The following is a 21,234-nucleotide window of genomic DNA, read 5'->3' as shown; positions in this document are numbered from 1 at the left end:
CTGGTTCTTATAACCTTTCTATCCTCTGAACACCTTTAAATTTTATTTCCTATCAAGCACAAGCTTTTTTTTTTTTTCTATGGTTAGTCCTCGGTTGTCTAATGCAATGGTAATGCCATTTGATATCCTTGTGTAAACTAAATTACGACAAAGCTACCCATGCTTAAGAATAAATGAGGCGAAATGTTTATGCATGCAGGTGAAATGTTTATGCAAATGTGTGCCCTTCAGGCTAATATTAACCAGAAGATACAAGTGAATTTTAATTTGCTCATTTAGGTTCTTTTTGGTGGAGATGGGCCACCATTGGAGCGAGTCTAATGGTAGAAATTATGGCCGAAACACAGTTTTCAAAAATGTAGCTAGGCCAGGGCGGCATCTTAGAAGACGTACCTTTGAATGATAATAGCAAAATGCCTTCTTTCTTTGTGGGAGATGAGGCCTTCCTTCTGGAAATCTTCATGTGACCGTACGCAAGAAAAGTAATTCAATTTGTTGTATTCTTCAATAAGTCAATTTGTTAGAACTGAGATTAACTGGTGTCACACCACCTTCAGCGCCATTTGATATGAGAAGCTGTTCAATGTTCACCAGCCAAAGTTATGAACGTAAAATGAGGCAGCATGTCAAAGGCTTAAAGATATTTTACTTCTGCCAACCCAACCACTATACGGGTATTGGTTGCAAATGAAAGGCAGTATCTGCCTCACTCTTCTGATTGGAATTAAACATTCAGCCTGGGATTGTCACAGAACAAAACAATATACACTGAACACTGAGTATGCCAAAACTAATGTATGAATAAACTGCTTTTGATTTTGATTTTCAAATTAAACTTAATTTGTTGTTCTGCAAGTCTCCCTTCCTAGTTTTCTAGTCCTGAGGGACTAGATGACCAGTCAGCTGCAGGAACACCCAGCCAATTCCCTCAAATACATGCAAAACGAGTATTTAGTTACCGATGAGTTAAGTGAGGCGTGCCGTAGAAAACGTCATTGGATTCTCGCCCAACAATGGCTCATCTTACGTCAGCCATTCAAGACAAAGGAAGAGAGCATCAGTCGCATTATCACATCCTGCTTGTCACTGCACAAGTTCATGGTGCCTGAGGAGAAACCAGCTTCCCGTGCAATCTACTGCCTTCCCCCCCCCCCCCCCCCCCCCCCAGCACCACATACTATTGGCAAGGGCAGCTGATCGCTGGAACCTGGAGGTAGGAGACAGAGGGAAATGGAAGGCTAACTCCTCTTCCAGCCTTAGGTTGTCACTCAGCCATGTAATCATGCTGTTGGCAAATAAGCTTAGAGAGACTGAATTGCAGGTTACTTTTAACTCATCGAAATGAGCTTATAACTAGGAGTCAAAGCTGTCAGTTTGATGATTTGGAAAGAGAGCCCTTTCTCTCTAATGTTCCATGTTCTCTCCTTTCAGGCTTGCACATTCAGGCTTACAAGCAGCCAAGCAGTTTCGTGGCAGGACAAAATGATCAGAGGCAGCCAAATGAAGACAATGGTAACATTTATTTTTGCTTTGTACTTACAGCATACTTTGTAGTTCACAGTTAACATTGTCCTGAAAACGTGCTTGCTGTCCTGTATGCAGAGAAGAAACAAAAAGAAATGGGCATGATATGTCATTAGTATATGCCTTACGTATTTCTTGTCAGTAATTTGAAAATACATGATGTCGTCAATTTGTAGGAGCTCTTCTTTTGCCTTGGCCTTCTATAAATTGGAATGTTTGTGAAGAGAAAGTTAAATTCACTTCAGACGCAAGCACCGCAGTCACTAAATAGGTTCAAGTAAGCATGCATTACAAGAGAGATGAACGACGGGATGTCATATTGCAGATTTATCTTTCCACACCTGAATCGCAGTCCTCTACTCTGCTTTCCAGTTGGCTGCAAATATTAGTGCAGATGACGTGCACTAAATTTCAGTGACTTCAAGTGCACACCTTACATTCTCAGATGGTTACCTTTCAGTTGTAGCTGTGTGTGGAATGGATGGCCCATCTGACTCAAAAGGACAAGCCAGATATTCCTGGCATTGCAGGCTCTGGAACGGCGACTTGAGTGGTGGCATCTGGCTGCTCTTCAGATCTATTTCCAATCAATAAATAACCAATACCATGAATTGAACAGGACTTTTTTTTATCATTTTAACTCAATCCGCACATGAATCCTTTGAACAGGACTTCTAGGCGTGGGTCATGGGCAATGAAGTTACAACCTGTGGAGAATGAAAAGTTGCACACCGTTTTAAAACTTACTCTTGAGACTGAGTGAAATGAACGCTTAAACAGTCTGCAAAATATTCAGCCACATATAACAAACACAACACAATATCACATTTATAATAGTACACCTAAATTTGTATATTGGGCTTGATACTACAATCATGAAATGAGCACCTTGAGAGGGCACACTAATGCATACTGAGAAAATATGCAACTTAAATTGGTTCTCTTGACACATGCTTCATTATGGGCTGCATTTGCTTGAAGTGCTTCCACTTCACAGTAGGAACGTTGACAGCTCCAGCTTCACCCCTCGTATTGAACCTAATTTGGTTTTCAATTTAAAAAAAAAAATGTCTTAATTTTTTGAAATACTTTTCTGACAGATGGCCCCTACAAGAAAAAAAAAAATACTGGTTATCAAGCACAGTAAACAAGAATTGGCGTTTGCTTATTTTCTGTTCACATGTTCTATCGGTCTCTTCAGCGTTGCCACTGTAAATATTTAATCTGAACTGCACAGCACTCCAGCACAGCATGACCACTCCAATATTAGTTTTTAAATGCACGAAATCTGAAGACCACTATTGTAAGAGGTGAAAAACTCGGGATTAGCCTTTCGCCACACGAAATAAGTCTCTAAAAACGCATCACGCTCGCGGTCCGCCCTAGAGCTTGTCACGCAGCACACAGCGCAGCTACCGTGATGCTATACGTTCCAACATATTCGTACGAGCTGAATATTCACGGCACAGGAACCCACAACAGCACAAGTAAAGTAAAAGAAGTATGTAGTGCATGCTCGCTCTAGCTGCGCATGCTTGCGATAGGTGCAAATAGCCGGAATGAGCGAAATGATCAGTGTTATCGCTTCGCAGCACACATGTGTCGTACACGATCGCGCGAGGTCAGCTTGCATGGGATAAAAGAAAGTTAGCAGCAGCGTGAACACAACCAAGGCTGGATACGCGAAGCATACCGCAATGGCACTCGAAAAAAAAAAAAAATAAAAGAGACAGTTCTCAAACAGCGGCATGAGCCAAATGGTCATCAATGCGCTGGTTTCGAAGTACGTAATACATGCGTCATACACGATCGCGCGAGGTACGCATGCATAGAATAAAGCTAGCAGTAGCGCGAGGACAGAGCGAAACGCACTTGTACCGGCATCTGAAAAGTTATCGCGAGCATCGGCGTGATGCAAGATATAAAAGCAATTGTTCTTACCTCTCACTCCCAGTCCTTTGCGAATATGTTCCCACAGGTCCTCGTTGTAAATCAGGACCTTTGAATTTAAACGTCGCTTGGATTGGGGCCTCCTTTATAGAATCAGACAGCACCTCTGCAGAAACGGCGCCGGCCCGCTGCGCTGCAGTGCTTGCCGCCATACTGGATTTTGGGCGGACGTGACGTCAACGACCCATCGTCCATCGTCGCTTCCGCGGCGAACGCGGAAAAATCGGTCTCGGACCGATCGCCCTCGCCGCGCCGCTTTCCGCCCTCGTTGGCGTCAAAAGCGGCCGAATCCGCTTCGCTCGCCGGAAATTTGGTGTAGTGTGAACGCGCCTTTACAGTGCGTTTGCTTTTTCATATTCTATGTCACCATCTGTTGCAGTGTTATCTCCTTAAGAGATGACCGACTGTCCTGCATGTGGCAGCTAGTAGAGGCAGCAAAGCAACTTGCTATATATTTGCTATATATATCAGATATGGAACAGCTGTTACACAAAGTGCAGAAGCTCAGAAGTACAGAAGTGTGGAGAACCACTGCGGCGGCTGAACGGCCGCACAAAGAGCTGGGCTACACTTCTACGTCTTTTACCGAATGCGATCTTCTTCTACACCCAACTTATGTGCCAATATGCTACAGCGAAGCTATGCTTTGTTCTAAGTTTAATACGAAGTTAAAATGAGGACCCGCCTTATGATTCATTTATTTCTTGGAGGAAATTCGTATTTTGTCATGAATTTCCACCTTGTAAGTTGTAAGCATTCAAAGACTGCACACAGTCTGGAATGAATTGGACTAACTGGAAGCCATGTGCTTGTAGCTTGATTATAGCTGTCCGTATTTCTCACTCTCTATAGGTAACGAGGTCGAGTTTGATACCAGTCGCGCCCTCCACGGTCGCACACACACCTGAGCACGACATTAATCTATAAGCAAGTAACCGACACTTTTAAGGCGAAACTTTGCTGCCCTGCCTAGACTGACCTTGATACGTGTTGTCATAGGCACGACGTAAAAATGTGTGGCATATTGTATCACTAATAGTCTCCGCTCCACGTCACAGTTACATGAGGTCCTGCGGCGTTCCTAAATCAGTTAACTAAACCTAGGGCGGCACACTTTGACAGCGGGCCATTTATAGGCACTGGGTAGACATCGGAGTTGTACGAGATCGTCGATTGCTTTCAGAGTAGATTAATTTCCGTTTATTTGAAAGTTATCCAATTAAGTTAAACGTGGCATTAAGGCGAGCAAGTTTCACACTTTCTGTTGATCCGCTTGTTCAGGCGACTATTACGTCATTCTTGTCTCCGTCGTGCAGGTTGTAGTTAAGGAGCGCTGACCAGTAAGGAATGCCGATAGATGCGATGTATTGCACTATGGCAAAGGACCATGCTGTCGTTAAAAAGCGTTATCTGCGACTCCACGTATTCCTGTGCATTAGCTGCAAGACCCCAACTCCCGCATTTCGCTGACGTTTGTTTGTCCGGTCCTCTTCACTATTGCCAGGGGGCGCTCGGAGAGAAAGACGTTGAAGTGGCGCTCGGAGAAAAAGGACGAAGTGAATCGGCTCCGGACTCGCAGGACGTACCAGACGTATTCCACCTGCACCGGCTCTGATAAACTAGCCCTAGTCGCCAACACCGTGACAAATCTGGTGGAGGTCAGGTCTGATGTCCCGTACCCCTCCGCTAAGCAGGAGTGCTGGTCATATATTTGAGGAAACGCCTGTTCACCGCACCAGCCGCAGGCAACGAGGCCTACCACCTGAGTTTTCCCCATCGGCTATGACTACCGGCAGCCACGACGTCGTCGCAATGCCTGGAGCGGCCCCTACTTACGTGACGTTTCAAAACCCCCGCGTCCCAAAGACCTTTCACGGGGACACCTATGAAGACGTCGACGACTGGTTGCAGCACTACGAAAGGGTAGCTGCCTTCAACCTCTGGGATGACGCCGCCCGGCTTCGCAACGTCTACTTCAGCCTTGAAGATGGCGCTCGGACATGGTTCGAGAACCATGAAGACCAGCTGTCTACCTGGAGTGAGTTCAAGCGTCATCTTGCGGTTACTTACGGTAGCTCAGATCGCCGCGAACGGGCCGAACGCGCTCTCCAATCTCGTGTTCAAATGCCTAACGAAACTGTCGCGGCATATATCGAGGACATGACACGCCTCTTCAAGCGGGCAGACCCTACAATGTCCGAGGACAAAAAGCTGCGCTACCTCATGCTTGGCGTTAAAGAGCAGCTTTTTGCTGGCCTGGTGCGCAGCCCACCTAAAACTGTCGCAGAATTCCTTGCGGAAACATCCACGATAGAAAAAGTGCTTCAGCAGCGAGCTTCGGCACAGAATCGTACCGTCCACGCCACCTCCGTCTCTGCCGAGTTACCATCGCATGGCATGGACGCATCGGCGCTACGGGAGCTCGTACGTTCGATTGTGCGCGACGAACTCAGACTGCTGTATGGCGCACCTCAACTAGCTTCTACCTCCATTGCGAGCGTTGTCCGCGACGAAGTGCAGCAAGCGCTCCGGCCTCCGGTTCCAAGCGGTGAACCTCACCCTGCTCCTCCTCTTACGCCACCTGAGTCTCAGCGTCCCACATACGCCGAGGTGCTACAATACTCTCCACCCCAGCCACCGACCCTCACGCCTGCTAACGCAGCTGCAACAACAACACCGGCCCCCGTGATCCAGTACGTAACGGATTCCCGACCATCTAGACGGAAAGCAGACGAGTGGCGTACCCCCGACCGACGCCCTTTGTGCTTTCACTGCGGCGAACCGGGTCATGTCTATCGGCGCTGTCCCTACCGTCGACTGGGCCTCGAAGGTTTTTCCGCCGATTCTCCGCGGCCTCGCTACGGCGAACGGCCCCGAGCCGTTGAAGACTTCGTCAATGACCAGCGCCGTGGTGTTCCGTCCCGTCTGCGGCAATCTCGATCACCGTCGCCCAGGGCTCGCTCTTCGCCATCTGCTGCGAGGTCCTCATGGGCAGCGCAGGGCCGACTGCCCAGCCCCCAGCGGGAAAACTGAAACCAGCGACCTTCGGGGGTAGGCTCGCTGGACATCGCTGCGCGGGAGACCCCCCAACGACGCGGACACGGAAAGACTACGAATCGACATTGGAAAAGTCCGCGGTTGCCGATTATAACGCTACCTCGACGCCACCACGACGCACCCGCAACGACGACGAATTGCCGGTGGAACCGACGACGCACCAACGCACCCGCAACAACGACGATTTGCCGGTGAAACAGACGACGCAACAACGCACCCGCAACAACGACGAATTGCCGGTGAAACAGACGACGCAACAATGCACCCGCAACAACGACGAATTGCCGGTGGAACAGATGACGCGACAACGCACCCGCAACGATGAAGAATTGCCAGTGGAACGGACACCGCAACAACGCGCCTGCAACAACGACGAATTGCAGGTGAAGCATACCGCGTACACCGACGCAGAGCACTCAAACACTCAGAAGCCTGATATTCGCGAGCAGCTGTCGTTGGACATACCAGTAATACTGGATGGCCGCCATGTTCGAGCTTTGTTGGATACTGGCGCTGATTATTCTATTTTGAGCAGCCAGTTCGCCGCGATTCTCAAGAAGGTTTTGACTCCGTGGGCTGGCACACACGTTCGCACTGCGGGTGGTCATCTGGTTACTCCTCTAGGCATGTGCACGGCCAGGGTTCAAATTCAAGAGTCGACATTTGTGGTAAGCTGCCTCGTTCTGAAAAGCTGCTCACGTGACCTAATTCTGGGCGTAGATTTTCTTCGTGAATATGGCGCAGTTATTGACCTCCGGGATTTTAAGGTCTCGTTTTCTACTGAGAAAGCAGTGGCCCTCAGCAGTACACAGCGACCACTCAATGTGCTTCGCGTTTATGCGGACAATGTCACGCTGCCACCCCGAACCAGCACCTTCGTTAATGTCAAATGCAATGCACTTCACGATGGTGATGCAATAGCCGAAACTAACCTCTCGTTACTGTTGACGCAGGGAGTCTGCGTGGCTCGCAGTTTGATCCATCTTAACTGTGGTCAGTCCAGGGTGCTTGTTACCAATTTTTCGCACGAGTATCGACACCTTTTTCGGAATACTTCCGTAGCTTTCGCGGAACGCATATCTGAAGTCTCCGAGTGCTTGTCCACAGAAACCATGCCACCGCCCACATCCCTCGACAACCTCGACATTAGCTCAGAGCTATCGGCGAGCCAGCGTGAACAGCTGTTTTCATTGTTACTCGAATTCAGAGAGTGTTTTGCATCATCGTCAAAAGTGCATCAGACTCCCATTGCCAAGCACGAGATCGTGACGTTCGATGATGTGCGCCCAATTCACCAGCACCCCTACCGCGTCTCTTCGACCGAGCGCGAAGTTATTAAGTCACAAGTTAAACAAATGCTCGAAGATGATGTTATCCAGCCTTCGAATAGCCCATGGTCTTCCCCAGTCGTTCTAGTTAAAAAGAAAGACGGCACGTTACGTTTTTGCGTCGATTACCGCAAGCTGAACGCCGTAACCAAGAAGGATGTTTACCCCTTGCCGCGGATTGACGACTCTCTCGACCGCCTTCGGCGTGCGAAGTACTTTTCGTCAATCGATCTGAAAAGTGGCTACTGGCAGATTGAGGTAGATGAGCGAGATCGTGAAAAGACGGCCTTTGTCACACCTGACGGACTCTACGAATTTAAAGTTCTACCTTTCGGACTTTGTTCTGCGCCGGCCACATTTCAGCGGATGATGGACACTGTCCTCGCCGGGCTTAAATGGCAGTGTTGCCTAGTCTACCTAGATGACGTGGTGGTCTTCGCAGAATCGTTTGCACAACATCTTCAGCGCCTGCGGTCAGTACTTGAAGCCCTTCGATCCGCTAACTTGACACTTAAGCCACAGAAATGTCACTTTGGTTACCGAGAGCTTAAATTCCTCGGTCATGTCGTAAGCGCTGCCGGCGTGAAGCCTGACCCTGACAAGCTTACTGCTGTTGCGGAATTTCCGATTCCACGTGACAAGAAAGCTGTTCGCAGATTTCTCGGCTTGTGCAGTTATTACCGCCGTTTTATCGATAACTTCGCTGATCTTGCTGAACCGCTGACTCGGCTCACCCGGGGAGACGCCCCTTTTGTTTGGAGTCACGAGCAAGAAGCTGCTTTTACCGAGTTGCGTCTCCGTCTCCAATCGCCGCCTATTCTAGCCCATTTCGATGAGCACGGTGAGACAGAAATCCACACGGACGCCAGTAACATTGGCCTTGGGGCGGTACTCGTGCAACGTCAAGAGGGTGTGGAACGAGTCGTCGCCTATGCCAGCCGTACTTTATCCCGCGCGGAGATGAACTATTCAACTACTGAGAAGGAATGCCTCGCCATTATTTGGGCTGCTGCAAAATTTCGCCCCTACCTTTATGGTCGCCCATTTAAAGTGGTCACTGACCACCATTCCTTGTGTTGGCTGGCCAACCTGCGTGACCCATGCGGCCGCCTGGCGCGATGGAGCCTTCGCCTACAGGAGTTTGACCTCACTATAGTCTATAAGTCCGGACATAAGCATGAAGATGCTGACGCGCTCTCTCGTGCGCCCGTCGAGCTCGCTTCACCACACAAGGTTGACTCTGGCAGTTTTCTCGGAGCTGTTGATGCTTCAGATATGTCTCATCAGCAGCGTGCTGATCCAGAGTTACGAGCCCTGATCGATTATTTAGAAGGCCAGCCAGCCACAATACCTAAGTGCTTTTCTCGGAGCCTATCAACTTTCTGCCTGAGAAGTGGTGTACTCTATAAGCACAGCTCTAGATCCGAATCGAGAACCTACCTCCTCGTGGTACCCGCAGCTCTGCGAGAGGAAATCCTTTCCGCGTGCCACGATGAACCAACTTCTGGACACTTGGGCTATACTCGCACACTTGCTAGAATACGAAAGACATTCTACTGGCCCAACCTTGCCACTGTTGTCAAGCGCTATGTTAAGAGCTGTCGGCAATGTCAGCGTCGGAAGGTTCCGCAATCAAAGCCCGCAGGCCTCCTCGTGCCCATAATGCCACCACGCGCACCGTTTGATCAAGTCGGCATGGACCTTCTCGGTCCTTTCCCTCGATCTTCCGGGGGCAACCGCTGGATAATCATCGCAACAGACTACCTGACTCGATATGCCGAGACCAAAGCGTTACCTAGTGGTACAGCATCTGAAGTTGCCCATTTCTTTGTACACCAGATCATGCTGCGGCACGGTGCTCCGACCTGTATTATTACTGACAGAGGGACTGCCTTTACTTCACAAATGATGGCCGAAGTTTTTCATCTCAGCGGTACGGCGCATCGAAAAGCTACTGCTTACCATCCGCAGACGAACGGGCTGACGGAAAGGCTTAATAAGACCATTGCGGACATGCTGGCGATGTATGTCGACGCCCAGCACAAGACTTGGGATGCTATCCTACCATACGTGACATTCGCATACAATACGGCAATCCAAGAGACGACACGCTTCACGCCGTTTCGCCTAGTTTACGGCAGGGAGGTTCGGACGATGCTGGACGCAATGCTCCCTTGCGAAACAGATACCGAACTTTCTACCGACGCCGAACACTTTGCCCAAGATGCTGAGCAAGCACGCCAACTAGCACGCGTCCACATCGCCCAGCAACAGGACAGGGATTCACGCCGGTACAACCTCCGCCACAAACAAGCTTCCTACAGCACCGGGGACCAGGTGTGGGTGTGGACTCCTGTTCGACGCCGTGGCCTATCAGAAAAGCTGATTTGCCGTTACTTCGGACCATATAAAATCTTGCGGCGCCTCAGCGACGTTAACTATGAGGTGCTCCCAGATGGCTCAGAGCAGAGAGGCCGTCGGCTACCTCGTCCAGAGACAGTTCATGTCCTACGCATGAAGCCGTATTTTACGCGGTAACTGAAAGACGGCATCTGCAAACTTTTTTTTTTTTCGTTTGCTTTTGTCCACCTGTGTGCACGTGTGCCGTGTGCGTCACGCTTAAGGAGGGAGGAATGCCAGGGGGCGCTCGGAGAGAAAGACGTTGAAGTGGCGCTCGGAGAAAAAGGACGAAGTGAATCGGCTCCGGACTCGCAGGACGTACCAGACGTATTCCACCTGCACCGGCTCTGATAAACTAGCCCTAGTCGCCAACACCGTGACACTATAATACCTTTGGCGTGGTGGTAGTTGGCAGGGGACACTGACTGGTCACCGGTATATGTGACGTCACGGTCACGAGAACACAAGACATGGCCAAATGGGCAAGAGCTGCCAGTTGGAGCAGCACTTTTGAGATGCTAATGGAAGCCATCAGGACCCATGAATAGGCATATGCTTTTCCTAGGCCATGCACGCACATTTGTAGGGCTTGGCTAACTAAAGTAGCGCTTCATACCTACGTCGGGTTGTCTTTCAGTTACAGACTTTATACGATAGTATCATAATGAATATGTGCCGCTCGAAACCGAAACCGAGGGGCTTAGACCGCCTAAATTGCATTGGCCTAAATTAACATGATAACGTGGAGGTGCCTATGTGATAAAAAAAAGGCAGAACAGCAAAACAGCTGCTGGCTAAGACAAGGAAAACAAGCGGTTTCTTTGCGCAGTTTTCAACCTGGAAGCAAATGAAAACATTTCGATTGGGCGCTCGGTGGGTTGACGGGAGACTACGTGGAAGCTTTAGCGGTAGCCATACAGGTAGGGAGGTGAATAAGGGCTCCGCTAAACTTTCTGATTTCTCGATCTGTGCTTTATCTGACACTTTCGCCTTCCCTGGGCGCTAGTAGGTTTACCCAGTCGAGGATTTGCCTACCCACCGCCGTTTCTGCAAGTCGCTCTCTCTGGGACAGCCTGACCGCCGCAGCTAGCTCTTTCCACTCATTATGCAACCCCATTTTCCCTAGAATGTCGTTAGAAGTAGTTATGGGAAGTCCTAGAGCGCACTTCGTGCATCTCTTAATTATGGTCTTTAATTCGCGTTCTTCGGTCTTGTTGATATTTAGGAATGAAGTCGCGTAGCAGATTCTGCTCGTGACAAAAGCTTGTACGAGTCTGAGCCTCCGTGAGACCACTCCTTCTGTTGGACGTCTTCTTAAATACTCTACGAGCTCCGCCTGATCTTTTAATTTCTTAATCAGGCTTTTGTTACTACCTCTGCGGTTGATAATCATACCTAATATTCTAATTTCATCTACTTTCGGCACTTCGTTCCCGTTGACTTTAATTTTGATATCTGAAGTTAGCTTCCCACTACTGCTGGTCATTACCAGGAGCTCCGATTTTTCTGGCGAACAACATAGACCTACGTCCTCTGCGTGTTTGCTGATTATATCTGCTGCCTCTTGCAGCCTGGAAGTGATGTACGAGTCGTTCCCTTCGCACATCCAGACGGTCACATCGTCCGCGTAGATGCTTAGTTTTAAGTCATCGAGATGGCCAAGCTTACGGGGGAGCTTCCTCATTACGATGTTAAAAAGGAAAGGTGAGAGTACAGCCCCCTGCGGAGTGCCTGGTATGAACTTTAAATAAAGTTCAGATCGTGCCCTTTGTTTTTACCTCATCTGTTATGAATGTAAAGCTCACATCGTGGCTTCCATTTTTTTTTTGCATCTGTTGTAATTTAAGGGTCATATAGCATTACACGTTTCTACAGGTATAGGTACAGCAGTAAATTTATGATGAACGACTACCACTGGCACATCTTCAGCTAACGGGCAAACCACCCGCCTTTTTCTTTTATAAATTCAATAGCTCGTTAAGCGTAGCGTAAATGCAGGTTCGACGCGGCATATCTCTAATAGTTTGACGTGGGCGTATACCTCGTCATAGCATGACTGTATAGGTCTGTCCTCGCGGATTGCATAGTTTCCGGGTGCTCACTTGATTCTCGCATCCGGTTTTGCCTCCGTGGAGAGTTGCTTCTCTTCTCTGTTGCCATTCCTGCTGCCAGTTTTTCGTTGCGATGCTGTTCAGCGAGCTGTCACTTTAATACAGTGACTATGAATCAAAGAGAATCAAAGAGCAAGTATACAGCCGTGCCACGATCAAGAGCGAACAGCATTCGTCTGATCACGGCGCAGAAAAGTGAGGCGCGGCGGAAAGAGCTGCTCTAAATAAATCTTGTCGGGACAGATTGTCGCCATTAGAGGCGACACGTCGTTCACTCGTGGGCGTCGGCGACGGTCGGAGGAGGACGAGAATGTTGCAGCATGAGAGAGGCGAGGCGGCTGGCGTTGACTCTAAAGAGACGGCGCGGGTTCCTGGGGGCAGCAGTGTGTAGCTGACAGTCGATTTTCTCGCCTTTTCTTGGGACCGCTCTCCGGCGCTCTTGGTTTCTGGCGAACGAAATAAAAGGAAACGTCAGAGAGAGAGAAAGAGAGAGATACAGAGTCGGAGAGACCCTTTTTAATCTCATCATTCGTCAGCAAAGACCAAGCGCCGCAAGCTATGAGAGAATAAAGAAAATTCGGGGTCGCCGCTTCGTGGCTGGCGCTGGCGAAGCGACAAAAGTAAAACACTTATAGCGAGGCAAAGCGCAGAGGCTTCACGCGGAAATGGGCGGCCACCCCTAAGTGGATATTCGCGATTTCGGGGACAGGTGTCTGCGAGCGACGCCGCGCCAGGAAGGCGACAAGAAACGGCCGGCTCCAGAATAAACTGCTGCGTGCTTCGAATTTTGGCTTTGCTTTTCGCTTCTCTCACCCTCTTCTCGCTTTATTCGGTGGAGCTTGCTTTAGTGCTCCTTTCACTCAGTGCCCCTCGCGTTTGAAGATGCATGTTCTCGCGTTTTCTGTACGCGCCTTCTTCTCTAATAGGCTGCCCTCATTGTTTGCAAGAAACAAGAAACCCTTTCAAGCGTGCCGTGTTTCGCGCCGTGATAAGAACGGCTTCGGAATATGCTTTTGCGAGGCGGGTTGTTCTCTTCGTATTGTGTTAAGTGAAGGCGCACATTTAACAGGATATATATCTTTAGATCGTTCGCGATTCGAAAATGAGCTTTCCGAAAGCGCTGGGAAAGTAGAAAGTACGAAGAAGTCTCGCTTTGGGATGCCGCCTTTCCCCGTTTCGGAAAAGCCCTTTAGGGCAGTTTATTTTTCTTTTCAACAATCGTCTGCAGACTGTGCGACCTCTTATTTAGGGCTCATTTGGGGTCAAACTAGGATGCTCCTGTCGGCTTTTAACTGTTTCCCATTGAGCCGTCGAAAAAGGGCCGTGTTCAACTAAGTCGAGCCTTGCGCGCTCTGCATCGAAGTCAGAACCTCGTCCAACTAGCGCTCCATGTGGCATCTGCCGCCTTGGAGGCAAAGCCGCACCGCACTGCTCGGCACAAGCAGGGAAGCTGTTCTGCGTGGGCGTCGCTGTTCATCCGCCAGCGCGCTGCCGCCTCGGGCAGTTTCGGTGGGTAGGTGGGGAAGGAGGGTGTCGGATCAGGAGAGAAGAATGAGAAGGGAGCGCATTCCATTTGCTTAATCACATTAGCAGCAGCGTCGGCTGACCGGCAGCGCTGTGCCGCCGCTCTGCGAGCGCGGCACAAATGACCGCAGCTTTCTCTCCTCTGCTGCATAATAAATCGGCCGCCGGGCATCCGCTGCTTCCGAAGGGACCGGCGAGGATGTGGGCTCTCGAGGAGCTGCGCCGCGGTGGGGGCGTCGCAACCGCCTGAAACACCGTTTGAACGCGGTATAAGCGGAGGTTTCCACCGTGCGGGTCGGTGGTGCGCGTACTTCGCTCTTTCGCTGCCTGCAGAGGAAGACCTCGGAGGCAGTGGGCGTCCCTGAATCTTTCCGTACGATTTGTGGTTGTTGCTACGCGCCATAAACATATGCGGCTCACTCAGAGGAGCTGCTGTGCGCCGTTTCATTGTGCGGCTCTCAGGAATAATTCCTTGTTTTAAATAAGAGAAACTGGAAAGCGCAGAGATGGCCTGAAAGCCACGATGGTACACAGCGCGGAAATACATTTAAGTTCGCCTAAGGAGTCTTACGCGGTAGCGTTAAGGGGTGCCTACGATTTCCTTACATGGAAATTCCCTAGCGCACCCATTCGGATATATCGACAGGTTGGTTCCCATCATGTACGTAGCCATCATGTACAAACGCGCCTTTGTGGCACAGGGTTAGCATATATGACTCGAGGCCCAAAGGTCAGCCTCGATTCTATCGCATGAGTGCTCATTTTTTTCTTTTATGCAGTACATCACTGCTTGCAACGTCATAATACATCGCGACCTCTCTCGGCCCATCTCTCGACGCAGGGTTTTCAGCCTAATGGAACTTTCAAGATAGCACGTTAATTTTAAACGAATAGGCTAAATATGTAGTCAGAGTTATACATCGCCAGAAACTGTATATGTATATTGTGTGCGTGGAAATTTTATTCCGCTTCTGATTCCAATACGATCCTCTTAGTCCATCTCGTCATCACGGCAGTTATCACCGTAGTCGGTTGGTCTGCTGATGAGAACCAGCTAGTAACCAGAGAAGCGAATAGATTGATAAAGCTCACATAATTGGCCCCCTCCCCTCCTCCCGAAAGCGCACGTTCCCAACTAATGAGCCACGTACTCCTCGTTTTCCCTACTTTGAACTCCATACAAAGGAATGGTCGAGGGCTCTGCGTGTCGACAAAAAGACATTTTCTTAGGGCACGCCGGTCTGAGAATGTTGTAATTGTAACTTGGCCGGGCGCCCATTTACGTGGGTGGACACCGCAAATGCCCTTAAATGCATGCCGCAAAAAGGCCTACATTACAGGCCGTCATTACAGGCCGTTTACCCCTCCCATTGTTGTTTCTTTCACTGCTTGTGCTGCTCCGCGGCAAGACCAAAGAGATCGACAGCGCAGGGTTAAGCAAGCCTAGGGGTTTTTGAAAAGGGACATCACTTGAACCATGTGCGTGCGGACATTCGCCATGTGCGATACTATATGGTCTCTTAGCACGTCTTTCCACAAGCCTCACCAACACAATGTGACCTAAACCACCACCTTTAGAGCAGTCGCAAGTCGAAAGCGCGTGTGCTTTTTTTACTAAACGTAATTGAGAGCTGTCTAGAATTTGGCTAGAAGCGAAAGAATAAATCAACATGGCTGAAAAGAACGCGTAGAGAGGGAACAAAAAAAAAGTGATGGCCCATACAGCGTTCTGTGTCTGTGTCCCCTCTTTCTCGTACTTTCTTGACGCGCTGTTTTCTGCCGTACCGAACGTGTTTGATAACTCGTTTCCGCCAGTGCTGCTCGCCCAGTAATCTTCACAACTTTCCTAGTGAGAGCTCCGCCATCTTGCGTTCGTCAGCTCGATGTGCGGGAAACGGAATCTCACATGCAGCACAACCACCTTTTCTCTCTCTCTCTCTCTCTCTATCTCTCTTGTTTTCTTTTCCTGTTCGGAATTGGGTTTGAAAAGCGGCATCATCGCGCTACTCGCAGGTGCCCGATCCGTCGCAGTTTGCCCCGCCAACCAGAAAGGCCCGCTTCGTCGGTCGCCTACAGATCGAACGAACCCCTGGGCGGAATCAGAGTGATAGAGAATAAAGCAGTAGGGATGTAAATGCCTGAAACGCAGGAGTGTGGGGGGTGGCTTGGAAGGTACGCTGCGGCCGCTGCCGGCCGTGAGCTCTCTCGCAAGATCACCGGAGTTTATCGTGGTGAGCCCTTTGCCTCTTGTATTGGCGCGCCGCTCGGCTTTTCTTGGCCACCAAATGGCCTGACCTGCTTGGATGGCGATCTGCCCTCGGGGCTGGGAGTCTGGGACTGCCGCTCTTTCCGAGCCGAGACCGGTGCGGTGAATTGTGAGGCCCGTTGACGCTTGCCGCTTTGGTTCGGCGATGCTGACGCGAAGGCAGAACGCTCGGCGTAAGTGGTGGAGCTTCTTTTCTTCTCTTTGCATACGCCGGGGAAGAGTGCAAGCGCGCTTCGCTTTACTTGCCAAGGGTATTCACGGTTTCACCAGTTCTCAGTGTATTCACACTTACTTTTATTTTATTTTAGTTACAGTATGCACGGGGCAATATGTAAAAATAAAGCTTACGGGATACTTCAGTTCACCTGAAAAGCATGATGCGATAACATTAAAGACTCCGTACGTTCTATTGGGGTCCGGTAGCGCACCCTTTCCAGATATCGATGTGTTTGTTGCCACCCGCACTGCTTTTTACACCAGCCGAACGAGGTTGCCTAGGTAACATATAGGGTTAATCTGTGATTCGCGGCTCATGGGTCAGCGGTTTGATACCAGCGCTTGCATTGTAAATTTGTCACACTTTATCTCAACCAATCAGGACTTTCCGGTCCGCCTACGTCAGGTTTTCCGTTAATGGGGGCCGCTGAAGCACGAGGTCCATTTCCATCGTCGTTTTGACGGACTCATATTTGGGTGACGACGCTGGTAAACCATGCTCTTTGGTGGAATGCCTCAGCTCTTGGTTAGTGCGTTATCTGAGGTTGCATTAGTTGTCACGGTTTGAACTAAAAAAAAAAAAAAAATCCCCATGAGAGAGAGGAAACACGCGGGCAAAATGAGAGATTAAATAACAGATTCAGAAAAAATATAATCTATCTCAAGTACTTTCACTGTACACAAATGCAAATTAGAACATGAGCTAGACTAACCGTCATTCAACAAACATCGGGAAGCCTGCATTGCGGTTTGCTGTAATTATGAATGCATTTGCAGGTGCGAGTGGTCCGAAACTGAACAGTGTCGCGTCCTGACGATCTCCGACATCTAAATTTATTCGTTTCTCACGATTTACTCTTTTTCGTTTAGCAATATAGTTTTTTGGAGTAGTTGTTTGTTCACAACGTCTTGCGAAGGCAAGTCGCAGCAACAAAAAGTCCTGGGCCGGCTTGCACGATAAAGTCCGAGCTAAGTCCAGACTTAAATGGTGTCTTTAGAAAGACCAAGCTTATTTAAGACGGCTCGTGTTCCGAACGTCGAACGCTTCGGGTTCATGTTCACCAAAGTGGCTTCCCAGAACGGCCTCAGCAACCACTTGGGGCATTTTTCCTCGTAACACAATCTTAAGCCGCAAAAAGCAATGGCACGGATTTTACACAACGCAAAATTGACGGAATGTGTACATCTTACAGCAGGGACAGTGCCAGCGCATCCCTGTATTTCCCTAATTTCTCTACTTAGACACCTGGCGTCCTTGTGTCTTAACCAAGACAGCACTAGAGTCGTAATCATACAAGCGACTTATTCAAGTCAGGACTGAAGCCCAGTCTTGACTCCAGTCTTAAGCGGCCATGCTAGTGGCCTATTCTTTAGACTCCGGTTAAGTCTGGACTTAGCTAAGACAGTCTTAAGATTGTTTTGTGCAAGCGGGCCCTGGTCTCTGTCCCAGGCGCATCTACTCATATCATCATCCCTTGAGTCATTAATGCTCCCTCGGGGAAGCGTCGCAACCATCACAGAGGGAGGAAAAGAACAATCCTCAGCTTGGACAAAGTTCAGGTCATGGTCTTCGGAGCTTTGGAATGATAGACGAGTCGTGTGTCTTCCTCCTTCGTTTGTCAACAGGGAGATCCGTTTTCTTTGGCTTCGCGCGGCGCCGGCGCCGCCGCTTTGCCCATTACTCCGTTTTCCATCTCTTTCTTTTGCGTCTTTCTTTTCTCGTCTCGTGCAGAGCTCGCTTGTTGGTCGCTGATGAATGTTGCCGGCTTCGAGCTCGGGCGCTCGCGGCGTCCCTCCTATATTTTGCTTATTTTTTTATTTATTTTTTATTTTTTTGCAACGGAAGTGTGCTTCGCGGGCCACTCACAATCCGCCACGACTTCCTCTCCATTTGGTCTCCGAGCCGTCTTTCATTCCTTATTCCCGCACAGCTCAACCTCTGTTTCGCCGTGCGCATTGTTGGCTGGAATGGCGACCCGTGCTCGTTTGTCATCAGGCCCCGCGGGGAAAGCCGCCTGACCGGCCGGCCAAGCCGAGAAAGAGAAATATTTGCGAACTCACTCCAAGAGAATTGTTGCTGCTTTCTTCGCCTCGCCTAGTTCGGCGTTCTGCTGCGTGGTCATCCAAAGGCATAGACGGATGGAGTGAACCGCGCTGTTCACGAAGTCCAGGATGCGTGGAAGAAGATAGTTTGCAAGGTCTCCTATTTCTTGGTGCGTGTACGCTGCACCAGATCCTATCCTGCAGCGAGAACGTGAGGGAGGCGCTTGATCCATTGGGGCGAGTGGAATTGTTTCAATGGTTTAGCGTTATCAATATACGTCATGGATCAATGCCAGAATCCCTGGCGTTGCATGGCATCAGGAGTCCAGTGACAAGCGGTGTAATTATTTGTTCTTGATCATTTGCGTAGCTAATTGAGCTACTATTCCGATGCGACTTCTGGACTATGTGGGAGACGGTGTAGTGGCTAGTTCCGGACTCGGGTCGCCGAAATCCTGCAGTACATAGGCGTTTTTGCATTCTTCAATTTTTTATGCGTTTCTTTTCTACCTTTTTGTTTAGAAGCGGCTGTAGTGTATGCCGCACATGCCCAAAAGCGTATCCACCTCTTTCTCTCCGTGCCTGAAATAAAAGTGTAGTCAGTCAGTAGCGGGGCAGTGCGCGTGTATCTTTTAAGTACGAAAACCGCTGTAACGAAATCAGAACATCTTCCACATCGTTGCGCGAAGCTGAGATTATGTTTACGCGGTGTAAACTCCCCCCCCCCCCCCCCCCCCACACACACACACACTTTTTTTTTTCGCCCAATCTTTTTGCGAGAACTGCAACTCAAGTTTTCGTGGATGAAACACAAAGATCGACGTGCGCGCAAGGGCAGGTGAGGCAGAAACGCGCTGATGCGCTTAAGGGACATTTAAAGGTCAATGTCTCTCCCTGCGTCAGTAAGGAGAAATTTCGTAGTAACTTGTTGTCCTCCTATTTTGAATAGAGAATAGTTATTGTGCCAACCTCTACAGGGTTGATGAAGAAACCATGTGTCCCGAATACTTATTGTCACTGCTGTGGGTGGCAATGTGCCCTTGCTACGAACAACTAAACAATCTGACGCTTGCGCGCACGCATAAATCGATGCACAGCTGAGCTTCCACACGTCGGGCAGGCATGCTCACAAACGCACTGACTCTTTCGATGAGCTAACCAACGCGGAAAAATGTCGTAGCGGCTTTCCCCTGGATTTCCGCTGGCTGTCGGAGAGAGACCGCGGTGCCCGGGCCTCTCACCAGAAGGCGTCGGAATTGATGTGCTCCGTCCTGTTTTCCTCTTCCTCATTCCCGAACCCAGCTAAGGGGGCACCACCGCCGCGACTTCCCTACCTCGCCTTTTTGCTTTGTCTCTCTGAGTGTCCGCGCAGCTTTTCTTGCTTACACTGTTATTTTTCGAGATGCTCGCAGCTCGCTGTCCTCGAAGCCAGCTGTTCGGGAGGCTTATTTTCTTTTTCCCTACTGCTGGCTATCCTTTGTTGGCTTCTTTCGTTGTTGCGAGGAAAGCCGTGGATACCGACCTCCCTACAACGGGAAGACAGATATGAAGAGAAACAGAGAGGATAAGAAGAATGGGTGGCGGTCGGCGGCGCGTCCGTATATATTTCCGGCGTAGAGCGAAGAGAAGCGACCCGAAAATTGTCGATCAGCCGACGGCGCCGATACCGTGGAAGAAGAGAGGTTCGCTAGGAAAGCGAAAAACGAAAAAAAAAAAAAAAAACAAACAAACAAACAAAAAGGTGCTCTTCAATGTACCGTGCTGCGTAGTATCGCGCTTTCGTTCTGCGCCCCCCCCCCCCCCCCCCCCCGTCCCTGTCTTTCTCTCCCATTCCCTTCCCGTAGCCAGCCGTTCGAAACAAGCTGCTTTGCTCTGCCGTTCGCTGGCGCTAGCGAACAAGCTAGATGTCTTTCCGGGCCCGTTTTTGTCGCCACGGCGACGACGGGCTTGGTTCTTCGTCCCGAGACCACCAAGCAGTCGTTTTTCCCCTTTTCCCCACGGTGACTTCTTTCCTTTTCCATTCTATTGCTTATCTTCGTTTCTTATTTTTTCGCTTTGTATGCCCGTGGTTCACTTCGCAACACTGCCCCTCTCCCCTCCCCGTGAGTTCATCTTTTGTTCTTCGCCATTGTTTCGTGGTTCCTTTTTTTTTATTCTCGGCGCTTACTGGTGGCTTCCGCCTTGGCGAGCACGCACACACGGACAGAGGGCGTTGCGTGGTGTTCGGTCAAGATTCTTTTGGCGCCGCGAACGGCACCGAGGGCGTCCCACGATCGAACAGAAATCCACTCTCGAGGTCCGGAGGCTCCGGAGGTGTGTTGCTGACCCTTTGCTTGTAGTTGGCAGCTGCAGTCACCCCCCCTTCTCCTTCCTGCTTCTGTCTCCTTTTGGCGACCAGCGCAGCCGACTACTCTGTTGTGTCTATATTTCTCTGAGCGCTGCTAGCTGGCTAGGAAGCGCGAAAGAAAAGATGAGACAAACATGAGCTTCCCTCCTTCACTTCTCTTCCGAAGAACAACAGTTCCAGTCTGGTTGAGGAAGGTCGGTGGGAGGAGGAGCTCGATGTTTTTCAGAGTCGTTTGCAGCTTTTCGGGAGAGTGTGCGGGAAGCGGGGAAAAAAACAAATTGAGTACGCCTTCTGCCGCATCGGTTCCTGTTTTTGTTTTCCTTCTTTCCCCCGCTCGCGCAGTCTTCGAGTGTCGACCGAACGAGCGTGTTCTCGCTGTCGACAGCTGATGCCTACTTTCGTCGCAAGCCTTTCCAGACTTGGATGGAAATGTGGCTTTGCGTCAGCGGAAGGAGTCGGTTCAGATGC

General features: G+C 49.8%; 1 protein-coding gene and 1 long non-coding RNA gene across 2 annotated transcripts in view; one reads left to right on the top strand and one right to left on the bottom strand.

Annotated features, from left to right (window-relative positions):
- The window catches only part of LOC146200112 (uncharacterized), a 479,695-nt gene that overhangs the window by 56,265 nt on the left and 402,196 nt on the right, over window positions 1–21,234 (top strand). The gene's annotated exons all lie outside the window — the stretch shown is intronic.
- LOC146200114 (uncharacterized) lies at window positions 1,511–3,597 on the bottom strand. Its single transcript, XR_014704798.1, has 3 exons — window positions 3,466–3,597; window positions 1,978–2,231; window positions 1,511–1,592 (listed from the first exon to the last, which is right to left on the bottom strand). It is a non-coding gene; the product is annotated as an uncharacterized LOC146200114 (long non-coding RNA).

The sequence above is a fragment of the Amblyomma maculatum genome, chromosome 2, assembly GCF_055883805.1.
Source record: "Amblyomma maculatum isolate TAMU_Amacu chromosome 2, ASM5588380v1, whole genome shotgun sequence".
Classification (NCBI taxonomy): domain Eukaryota; kingdom Metazoa; phylum Arthropoda; class Arachnida; order Ixodida; family Ixodidae; genus Amblyomma; species Amblyomma maculatum.
The sequence above is the reverse complement of the archived record's forward strand: the minus strand, read 5'-3'. Positions and strand labels throughout refer to the sequence as shown.